At 38.9% G+C, this 12,573-nt stretch overlaps 1 long non-coding RNA gene across 1 annotated transcript; it reads right to left on the reverse strand.

The window, feature by feature from the left end:
- Positions 1-1,186: 1,186 nt before the first annotated feature.
- Positions 1,187-4,338, reverse strand: LOC131014042 (uncharacterized). The gene is made up of 3 exons (XR_009097965.1): positions 3,971-4,338; positions 1,964-2,027; positions 1,187-1,426 (listed from the first exon to the last, which is right to left on the reverse strand). It is a non-coding gene; the product is annotated as an uncharacterized LOC131014042 (long non-coding RNA).
- Between the last annotated feature and the right edge of the window lie 8,235 nt (positions 4,339-12,573).

Genomic DNA, 12,573 nt, shown 5'->3' on the forward strand with positions numbered 1-12,573 from the left:
GTACTGGCCGAGACCTTTCCCCCTGGCGTCTCGGGACGGTGAATATAAAATCGAGTGTATATACGTCTGAAAAGCCAAAGTGCCCGGCTCAGGCAACGGGGCAACCCTCGGATAAGGATCAAAGGGCACATACTGTATCTGAGGCTCAACAGAAACAATCGGCTATGCCAACTCAACAGGTGGCAATGGCTAAGGTGCCGTTGCCAGAGTCAAATCCCAAGGCGGTAACTCAGCGCTGGGAAAAAGAATAAGGGATAGAAACGCAAACGGGTCATGCTCTACCACTGGAGAGTACGCCTCGAAGACCATCGGCTCTGAAACATCAGGCTCAAAAGAAATTGGAATCGGATCAGCTGGGGGTAGAGGGGCAATCGGAAACGGCTCCTCGGGAAGTGGGGGCACAACAACAAGCTCCCTTCCCTGGGCTGGTCCCTCAGACTCTCCATACGGCGGTGAAGGTGGCTCGCCATAAACAAGGTAGCGGTGGCTCAACGTCGCGATGAAACCACGAAAATCGGCGCTCACAAACCGCCCGAACTCAGTCCTCCTGATATACTGCGGCACCAGCGAAGCCGCCCAGTCTTGCCACTCGAGGGGCAGCTGTGGACTCAGGTGAGTGATGGCCTCAGCCTCGTCAATCCCGTGGATACTAGTCTCAACATCTCTCCTCGTATTCCACATCAACTGCCTCGTATCAGAATTCATCATCTCAAACAATTTCGTCATTAAAACAATACATGACTCATTAGTGAATCAAACTCAGCTCTCAACAGGAAAGCAACAAGAAACAACATCAACCTCTTACCTCGTTAAGCCGGAGGAGATGGGGTGCTGGGGTTCTGTTTCGAACTAACTCTCTCAAATTAGCCTAAGATTTCAAATTAGGCTAGTACTCAATTTTAAAAGAGTAGAAACAATCAAAGGTTCAGCTCAGTCAAGCAATAGACTCAGAGCAGATGACCTGCTCTGATACCACCCTGTCGCAGCCCGATTTCCCGACACTAGTGATAGTGGGGTACGAGTATCGATACGACTATTTTTAAAAGAATAAATGATAAGAAGAATAGGTCAAACATCAAGCGGAAGCTCGCATTAAAGCATGCTAAGGAAAATCATCATAAATTACCCCAAGGGTAAAATCGTCAACGTCGTTATAACTTTTTAATTATCAGGAATTTCAAGATCAAAAACAAAACGGGTATCGCTCATTTTTCGTAAGGAATCATAATATGCAGAGTATCGCAGCAAAAGGCGAATCGATTATATGTATGAAGACATATAACCGTGAGTACATTGCTTAACTTTAAAAGAAAATCCAAGTATATCAATTATCAAGACTTTATCGTCAAAATGGAAATACGATAAAGTAAATACATCCTCTAACAATTCCCCGCCAGCACCAGACCAATCTCGCTTCTCGCTTAGCCTGCACATTTAGAAATACATGCAGGGCGTGAGTACATAATACTCAGTGGGCAAACGCCGAAAAACAAGAAAGGTGCTCTTAGAGCTATAGGTTTGAAACTTGCCACATCTCAGCAATACACAGAAATAAGTTAGCGTAAATGAATCTGTGCATGCAGTTTTCATAATCATGACATCATAAGTAAACGACTGCAGTCAAAGATCTCAACATGTATGTACCACATCTACAACTCATCATCATCAAAGGTACTGAGAAGTAGGCCTCCCTCTCAAGTACCGTGACCGGCCGATTCGCTCAACGGCTCACAGTCACCTCTGTGCACATTAGCCCTGGCAGGATAGCTATCAACTGCCCAGGACCCGAATTCGTCTCATCTCATCAGTAGAGGGTAACATACAAGCTCAACATCAAAAATTGGCAAGTCAAACAGTTCTCAAACATCATTTATCCCAAATCATTTGATAAACTCATAAATATCATCATCAAAATCATTTTAGAAAGCTCGTATAATATTTGTATACTCAAAATATTGCCCACCTGAAGACCTTACTCAAAAACTTCCGTCAAAGCGGAGTTACTTACTTCCCTGCTCTGCTCGTGTCTTCAGGGATCATCGTCATCATCGAAGGTTCATGTCATAAAATGAATCTCGATTAGAACTCAACGACAAAAACTCATGCCCTATCTTATATTCTATCTCTTAATCGACTCTACATAAACTTCTTCACTCATTTCAAAACCTTAAGTCCAAGGATAGGTTTCAAGAAAATCATGGTTCTAAGTCTCGATTTATCTCTCATATAAGACTCGTTTAATCTCATTAAAACACTTAGGCAACACAAACACATAAGGCACATAAGAAAATACAATCAATCATCAACAAATCATGTTCTGTTTTCCCACTGACTCAACTTCAAAATTTAACACGTTCTGACTCCGACCTCTCCTGGACTCCAGACTCATACCAAAAGAAAGGTATTTGAGTCTAGTTTCATTTAAAAAAAATTAGAGTCAGAAACTCCAAGTGGTTTGGGAGATATGGCGTTTTTACCACAGTCTACCATATTCGGCAGTTTTGAGCAATCGGAAACATTGATTTTTGAAAAATAGTAAACGTTGTCAAACTGAGCTCAAATTTGGTGGATATCTATCCCATACAGTAAGATTGATACCATAAAAATTTGGAAAGCTAGATCACACAGGAAGCTACTGAAATGAATGACTTTGTCCCCTGTTCTCAGAAATTCCCGGTAGAAATGTGCAGATTTGGTTTTGCATTTTGTAAAAATAGTAAATCAAGTCCAAATGACTTGAAATTTTACCGGTATGCTCACGACTCATGTAGGGACATTCTGTAAAATATTTAAAGCCATTAGACATCGACAACCCGTCGATCACAGTAGGTCAGTAGCCTACGAAAAAAAATCACCAAAACTCATCTCAAACTCTTAAATGCTCAATTCAACATTTCTTCAAAGAAAACCAATCAAAGTTCATTTTAAACACATATAACACTCAAAAACATTCAAAAACATTTAAAATACTCATCATACTCAAATTAACTCTCCTCTTTTACATCTTAACTCAAATCTCAAGGAAAACGTTTCTACAACGTATCAAGTCAATCCTCTTCTCAATTTCATGCTTAAAAACACTCAATCATTCAAAATGACCTCATACTTCATATAACTCATTTTATACATATAAATCCCCTATAATCATACCAACCAAACTTTAATAAAAACTCATATATTCACATAAACTCTCAACAAAAACATGACAACTTCACAAAATGGTCATAAAGCAAATTAGACCTCATTTTATCAATTATTGACTTCTCAAAATATGAAAACTCAAAAATTCTCATAAACTAACTCAAGTCAAAATTTTACTTAGTTTCCAATAGACTTAATCAAACATATTAAAACACCAACATCATGCTCAATTACACATATCTTAAGCCAAATCATTTATTAAACACATAGACAAGAAAATCCCAGTTTTTACCAAACTAAACTCTTTGACATTTTATGAACTCACATGGATCTTTAATCTCATCATATATCTATTAATCTTAACCCATTTAACTCACATATAAACCATCAATTTACAAATAAGGGCATATATACACATATCCCTAATTTTAGTAAACTAACTCACATCAAAAACTCCAATGGACATCATATACTCAAATTACTCCATCAATCATCATCATATACATCTCATAGACTCATTTACACCATCAATTTATCTATTAACTCATTGACTCAAAATTTCCCATTTTTGGGTAAACTAACTTCCATCGAAATTTGAATCTCAAAGCATAGCTTTTCAAAACACACATCAATCATCACCAAACATATCATAGATCACTTTTCTCACCCCAATTCAAGGAAAGAAAAAGAAATATTTTTGAAGGGTAAGATACCCATTTTTTCGAAAATTTGAGGAAAAGAAAAGGGGTGATTTTCTTGCTTCAATCTTTCAAGAATACTCATGTACAAACTCATACAAGTCTAATCTATGAATATGGAGATCACTTACCCAAGCTTACACCAAATATCAAATTTTCTCTCTCTAGTCTTGAAGCCCATCTTCAAGGATTCTCTTGAATTCAAGTTGATAAGAGGTGTTTAGGTGGGATTTAGAGGGTGATTTGTGTGTTTGGCATATTTTGGTGAAGCTTCGGAGGTCTCATCCATGGTTGACAATGGTGGAAAGTAGAGAGATGAGGGAGAGAGGGTGTTGGTCGAATGGAGTGAGTGAGTGAGAGAGAATTGCTTGGTAAGATTTGTGAGGATTTGGTAATCTTATAGAAGATTTGGCAATCTTTGGAAAGATTTGTAATCTTATGAAATATTTGGCAATTAATGCCTTGATCTCTCTCTCTCTAATCTCTACACTCTCTCTAATCTCTACTCTCTCAATCTCTACTCTCTCAATCTCTACACTTAGCAATTTATTGAATCAGTCACATGCTTAGGAAAATTAAAATAAATCATGTGAGAAGGGTGATTAAATAATAATCACAAAAACTATGGAAATATTACTCATTAATAAAGTACCATAGTATAATTATTCATGTGAACAAAATAAAATAATTATAGCACTAATATTAGTGCACTCACTCAATTATAATATTCCTCATCATAGGAAAAAAATAATTTAAAAAAAAATATTATGCTTGGAAAAATTTCCATAAACCGGCATCATTCGATTTCTCGGTAAAAATAAACCGCACTTTCTTTGGAAACTTAATAAAAATTCCAAGTGCTAAGGTCTCGAATAAAATCATAATAATATGGTCATATTGACACACGTCACAAAATCACATAATCATTCAGTCACGTAAATTCACATAACATCACATCAAAACAGTCGGCAGACTCAAATAAGCTAGACGTCTCTCTGACCGACTCTATTTATCAAGGTTTCTCACTCTTTTTTCCTCGACTCTATTTCCAACTCATTATTCCTATTTTTCTTAATAGGACAGTCAATCTCTAATAATTCAGTATCCGGTAACTCTATTCCCGGTAGTTGGAAATAAAATAAAATCTCAGCTCAAATCAATCAGCATCTCTATCTCAACTCATTTCTCAAATCTCATCACTCTAATTCCATCATCGGTTTATTCACTCGTATCTCTATTTGAAAGACAATCTGTCTTATCTGCTCATAAAAAAAAGTAGTCTCGTAATTCGACATCTCAGTACTCTCAATAGTGTTAAGACACTATCTCTCAACATAGGAAAAGTACGGGGTGTTACAGACCTAGCTCCATGGAGGCGGCTATACCGAGAGACAGCCAGAGGTATGCCATTCTGTAGAATCGGAAGATAACCCCATGGTATTTTCTGATCACTGAGGTGTTGGACGACTTTGGAATAAGAAAGCGTGTAGAAGGGTATTTCAAGAATATTGGTTGGGGAAAAGTTCTGGGATGGAATGTGTTGGCCTTCAAGAAAATGTCGGAGGAGTTTATGAGCACGGTGGAATTCAAACCGAAGGGGAATTACACAATCGAAACCCCAGGTACCCTGCGTTTCCAGCTGCGGGGGAAGATGTTCCCACTTTCCATCAACGATTTGAACATCCACCTGGGGGTGATTAAGGACAAGGAGGTGTATGATGATGAGTACAAGCAAGCTGAGACCATGGCTCCACCCGAGTGGCGAAGTCAGATTGACCATCACTGGTCTCAAATCTCGACAGGGGCCAAGTACGTGAAGAACATCAGCAAGTCTAACAAAATCCGCGACCCAGCTTTGCAAATATGCCATCGTTGGTTGGCATACAACATCTACGGCCGGATCGAGGGGTCAAACGTGGTCATGCAGCAAGAACTTTTCTTGCTCTGGTGCATGGTGGAGAAGAAGAGGGTGAACTTCGGGTTCACCGCAGCAATGCAGTTTCAGTATGGGGTGACCCATACCAACAAATACCTCTCCCTGTGCTCGCTGGTGACCCTTCTGGCGAAGAAACTCGCGAATTTCAATGTTAAGGCCCAAGATGAAACAGTTGTAGCGGAGACCTGATTCCTTGATATCGAGCGTCTTGTGCATTGGCGGATTGTCGAGGTTGATGAGAGAGGCGGTCACCGCCTGGTCCACCCGGAGGGCAGCTCAGTTAGACCGGAACCGAAAGTTGCAAAGGAATAGGGGGCATCTCGCCCGGTCAGTAGCGAGATTGCCATGCTGACGGTCGAACTAAAGGAGATTAAGGACGAGCTGCTGATGTTGGGTGGAGAAGTGGCCACTATGAGGGACACCATGGAGGAAGGATTCAAAGCAATGGACGCTGGCTTTAAGGCAATCATGGACAGGTTGAATGCGGAGGAGAGGTCCTCCGACTGAGACAATTAAGTTTTCTTACCCTGAACTTTTAGATTAGGTTTTGTTTTATCTTTTGATTTTCATGTTTTAGTGTCTCTGGAGTCTTGTTTGAGTCGAGTCTTACTTGCACTGTTTGATGGTGATGAGAATATGCATGCTGATTTTGGTCATGGTTTGATTTGGTGGTTGAGTATGGTATGCATAATAGTAGTTGTGAGCTGACAGATAGTACCCCACCAGTGAGATCAGGGCCAAATTTATGAAAAATTGCATATTTCTGGTGAGACTTTGTTGTACTAGGGAATCTAGATTTTGTTTGAGGACTTCTGCTGCTGGTAATGACTTGTGTGATTAGGGCACATTTCTTTGATTAGGGCCCCAGATTTTTCTTTGTTGATGAATGTGATAAAATCCTTTGTTATGCCAATTTGAGCCGAACTTGTTCTTTCTTGAGCCTTTCTATTGTTATATCTAAAAGAAAGAATTGTTAGGGTGCATGAAATGGTAAACAAGGAACTAGAGAGAAGAAAGAAAATCTGGGCACAAAAAAAATGAAAAAATGAATGAAAAATATTGCCAAAAATCAAAGAAAGGGCGGTCCCTATTAAAACATGGGAATAAAAGACTGGTTGTGGTTTACTGAACATGTATGCTGAGTAAGGGTGATACTGAATTAGCCACTGAACCATATTTATCCCACCTTTGCTCCGTATACCCCATTACAACCAAACAAAGACCCTCTGATGAGTCATGCTAGTGTGTTCCACTTGTAGTCTTCAATCAAACTCATAGAAGAACTGGTACAGCGAAGTAAGAGTGTATACACTTAGCCCAGTACTTGAGAGAGAGAGAAACTACTATCACACTTTATGCATATTCATTACTCTTTGGTTTGTGGTTAGACTGAACTGAATGGTGCATGTTAGTATGATCTGATCCTGATGTTGGTGCAAGTTTTGTGTCTCGTAGTTTTATTCCTTACCTTTCAAACTTTTCGTCTGTGTCTTCTGTGAATCCACCTACATACTTGAGGGCAAGTATAGTTTAAGTGTGTAGGTGTGATGCGTCTTCGACTTTTGGGCCATTTGGCCCTATTTTTCCCTTTATTTGTGTCAGTTCAGGTCTGTCCAAGGGAAAACGAAGTTGTTGAGGAAGGAAGGTCCAGTGGAGCGGAAACGGAAAGAATGTGGTTGGAATGGGCATTACCAAGCCCAGATTGCAATGTCATGTTTACCGGCATGGAGCTTCGGCCGCAGTACCTCTCCAGTTTAACTTGGGGCATGAGAACCTGAAGCAATCCACCTAGTATGAATCAAACTGAAGGAAGCAATCCGTCTGACCACTACCATGAGAAGCAGACAGCCAAAGCTAGAAAAGGAAAGTAAATCTCAGGGATTTGGAGGAAGCAAAGAGAAGAAGGAGGAAGAAGCTAGAAGCATCGGAAGAAAGGAAAAGGTTGACTACAGCAGGCAGCTGGAAGCTATCTTCAATCAGATCAATCACGGATTGAGCTAAAGAAGGAAAGAAGATCTCGTTGAAGATATGAAGCTAGCGCAGCTGGGGGTTGGACCTTTACTATGCAGTAGTATAAAAGGAGGATGTGTGCAGCGTGAAAGAATTCTTGGCCCTTTTGAAACTCTGTTTTATTTAGTTTACTACTTTGATCCTGCCGTGTGTAGCATTAAAACAATCTACATTCCAGTGTAATTTTCTATTTTCCGTTGTGTTTTTATCCGAACAAGATTCAAGGCTCGAGGCCGTAGGTACCATTTCTATTAATCAAGTATTTCCTTTTTGTTACATGATGTGTTTTATTCATTTTGCATTTATGAATTCTGCTATGTGTGAGTAATCCCTTAGGTGAGGTTTTAGGGGTGAAAATAATTATTGTCAACATGTAAACATTCGTGAGGTATTTGTTCTTTCGGTTGAGTCTCGTGGTTCCAAACGGATCTGTGCCAAATCATGGACAGTAGGGGCCTAACGGGTGATCTCCGTTCGGTAAAACGTTGTCCGTGTCAAGCAAAGGCCAGGGTATACCAGGGCGTGACAACCGGTAAACCCACGACCGAGTAGCTGAGCAGCGTCAACAAAAGGCGTTGTAGATCCAGAAGGTGGGGAAAGGATTGATGGGATACACTGTCCTTATCCAGTCTTGGGCTTCTCTAGAGACTATCCATCAACTGTGACGAGGCATAAAGCCATGGTTATCAAATGAGGAAGGCAATCTCTGCGCCGTAGCATGTCTATGACTGGTCGGCTGACAAGCCGAAAATGGTTGTGTCCAGAAGGCATGTGTCACTCAAAGTGCAGAGTTGGGGACCTCGGGAGAGAAGGTTGGTGAGGGTCATACTTGGTGAGTAACGGGTATGACTATTATCTAAGGAGGAGTGAAGCATTGCCTTGTGACTGGGGATTGTGTGACCTTCGGACCAAGTGACCACAATGGGATCAACCATCCTAAATGTGAAGTATACCCCCTTGAAACGCCCCAATGTCTTTAGGCCACGCCTTGGGTTTCTATGGATCATGGACGGATTATCAGTATGCCTATGACCGAAATGAATGTTGACAACAGTTATGACCTAACCGAATAACCTCACCCCTTTGTTATTATTATTCTTGTTAATTTCTTGTGCAGAGTATACAGATTGAGACCTGTGACACCTCAGTTTGTCGTTGAAGAACAAAGTTGTTCCTCACTCCCTGTGGGATTCGACCCTACACTTGCCACTAAGACTGAGTTCTTGTTGTGAGACGTAGGAGCGTGTATCGTCTGTACTAGGCATACACAAGTATTTTGTCCACACCGCACGACGGGTGCGTGCCACATTGCTTGTACCAAGCCTCCTTGCGGAAATCGTTGTCCCGTCGAGCTAACAACGTTAAAAATAGCGCTTATTCGGAGGTAACTCAATTCTGATGAGTTTGTTTCTTTTCTTTTATTTATTCGTTTTTGTGCCCCCACAATTCCCTTTCAAAATTATTCTCCCTTGTGGTGAATAAGTTTAGGGGGATGTGTCTTTGTGGATGCACTTCTGTTTTATTTCTGCTTTTGGTTGTGTCTTTTGTTTTTAGTGTCTTTGTTGTTGTTGATGTTCCTTTGAGTCGTTTGTTTTGATTGCGAGACTTTAATGATAAGTTGAGAGTTTGTGAAAAACAAATTATGATTGGCTTGTGATGATTTTTACGAAAATTAGAACTACTTGCATATGTGTTTCTGCTTTTGAAGTTGAGCATAATTGATGAGCTAGAACTGTGGCCCCTAATATACTTGTGATCAAACAATTGAGCTGTGAGATTTGAGCCCAGACTGTTATTATTTTTCAGTCTCAATTTTTGTTTTTGAGTTATATATTTGAGCTTGCATATATTTCACTAGAACTTCTCTTGGTTTCTCCATCGAGGTCACGTTAGTGTGCTTAATAACTTTGATATGATTTAAGTCATCTTTGCTAGCCTATACATCCTATTATTGTCCTAATACTTATATGAGCCTAGTTCACCCTTTTGAGCTTTGTTATCCATATTCTTTGATTTAGCCATAGGTGGGAACTTGGAGACTGTTGATATAGGATAATTGGTGTTTTGGAGATGTGTGAATTATAGATTATGAACCTTGATCTTGATTGAAAAATCCTAGTATCCTACAAGTTGTTAGAATGAAAAAAAAAAGGAAAAAATGTGATTGTTCAAAAAAAAAAGAGAAAAGAATTGAGGAGAAGAAAAAACGGGGATACATAGGATGCATTTAGAAAGGTGAAATCCTTATGAAATTGTTTATTGGTTGAGAACAAGAGTTTGTGAAAAATGTGGTGTTGGATGGGTGATGATGGTGCTACATTAGGAGTTATGAGGTCTGTGATTGTATTAATTGTTTATATCAATTGAGTCACTTGGCCAAATTTATCTTATCCTACCCTATCAAAAAGCCTACATTACAACCAAATCTAAAGACTTTTTTTATCTTGGTTAAGGAGCACACATTTAAGTGATGGAGAGGTGAGACAATTTACAAGCTTATGGTTGATCTCATGTCTTGCTTGAATCGAGTGCATACACATCCTTATCTTATACACTTGAGAGTGAGTGATATTCATTATTCAAATCATGCAAATAGTGATCAACGATCACTCTATTGATCCATTTTTACTGTTGATTTCCTTCAATGCACTCACCTTCTCACACCAACACTGATATTGCACGTAGATTAGGTCACTAGAGGAGAATAGTCGCAAGCATATGGTTGTTCCTTCATATACTTATAATTTGATTTGGCAAGTTATTTATCATCTTCATCTCCCTGTTGCGGCGAGTGATCACTAATTTATTAGCAACAAAATACCGCAACTAACACAGTGCAATTGTAGCAAAAATTGGTAACCGAGTATCGTATCCACAGGGACTAATAAACGAAATTACTCTAACTATTCCCTAAACAGACACTGACAGTAGACAGGCAAAGCAAATAAGACGGTGAATCAAATACTCAACTTAATAAAATAAAATCTAAACAGCAGAAAAACAATGATAAATAAATCAAATATTAAAAGACTCTGACCCTAGGGATGTACTTTTACTAATTAACTACATGCATTTAATCTATTGATTCAATTACCAATTTAATCCAACACTGATGAGAGATCACATTACTATTCACAAGCTTCTCTAATGAACACCTATGAAAGTAGATTAATTTACCCCCCCTTCACATTCAAGACTCCAAGGAATAAATTAACTCTCAAGCGTACACAAAGAATAGCTCCCTATAGTTTCACCTATCCCATTCAAGTGTCAAGGCTACTACTATAACATGCATTCCTGAATCGGCTGAACAATTATCGCATTCAAGTCTTCAAATCGAACAACTAGACATGTAAATTATTGGCCAAATAATTCCCAAGAAATTAAGCACCAGGAATCATGAATCACAAGTTGGAGGGCAAATTGATATCAATATATCATACACACATAATTAATCAGTTATGTACAAACCCTAGGTTCAGATTAACGAACTAGCCAGACATACTAAAATAAATAAAAAGCATAAATAAAAAGAAAGCAATTAAAATAAATGAAATAGATAAAACCCGAAAGAAATTATGGATGAACAGCTTGAATCTGCAGAAATAAATCTAATCTATGAAAACTGAATGTAAAACTGAAAAAAAAGAAAAAGAAAAAGAAAGGAGGTGAAGAGATGTGAAAAGATGTGTCTAATAGGTCACGGAAAGGACCTATATATAGGCACAGGAGATAAATACAGTGTAGAACTCGAAAATACTGAGAAAATATAAAAAACCCGAAAATTCGGAAATTTCCGTCAACACTATTCACTCCTGTGCGCGACTTTCTTGTTTTGACCATAACTTTTTCGTCCGAACTCCGATTTACGATCTGTTTGCGCTCACGAACTCCTCTTGAGACGAACTACAACTTCTATTTATGACAATATTTCCAAATTCCATCTCGAAAATCCTGTAAAATCCATCAAAGTTCGAGCAAGTAACATAGTTTACAATATAAAGCAATAAAAGCACAAAACAATCATCCAACACTCAATTTCTTATAAAAATGACATTATACGAACACTAAAAACCATGGAAAAATGAGTGTTATCAGCGAGGAAGCTCACTGTGGCGCATTGGCGTGGTTAACTTCTTGTTGCTTGCAACTTTAAGGCTGAGTTCGATGCTCTTCTTGAGGGCTTCAGGCTGTCTATGAATTTATCAACACACATTTAGGTCGACATGGATGTTGTTGGTGTTATTCCCTCATGTCTGCAGCGAAACATGTTATGTAAGTCATTTCACTCATATTCACTGAGAGAGAACCAGTCGGCGTATTTCTGGGCGAGTAGGGGTCATCGGACTATGGCTCTCACTAGCTGTGATCAGTATACTCCTCCGCGTTATGTCTTGGCTCTTGTTAGGATGGACCATCTTGATTATCCTAACTTCAGATTTCGTTTCCATGATGTCAGTTTTTATTTGGTTTTGTTCTTTGGTTGATGTTTCAGCCTTTATCTTCTGGATGTAGTCACTTTTGGGCTATGTTTATGTATTGTTCTAGGTTTTGTGATTCTATCTTGTTTTGTTTTGTTGGGCGATGCCATTTGTGGACAACATCACATATATGAGATACTGGTTATTTTGTTATTTACATGTTGCAGTTCAAGAACATACATACATATCTTTCCAATGAGCACAATATTATTTTCTATAAAAATAATGTAATTTTCCTCTTTAAAGTAACTTAACTAATATTCTATGTTCCAAACAAAACACTTTATCCAAGGTGATTCGATTTGTT

The sequence above is a fragment of the Salvia miltiorrhiza genome, chromosome 3 (genome assembly GCF_028751815.1).
Source record: "Salvia miltiorrhiza cultivar Shanhuang (shh) chromosome 3, IMPLAD_Smil_shh, whole genome shotgun sequence".
Lineage (NCBI taxonomy): Eukaryota > Viridiplantae > Streptophyta > Magnoliopsida > Lamiales > Lamiaceae > Salvia > Salvia miltiorrhiza.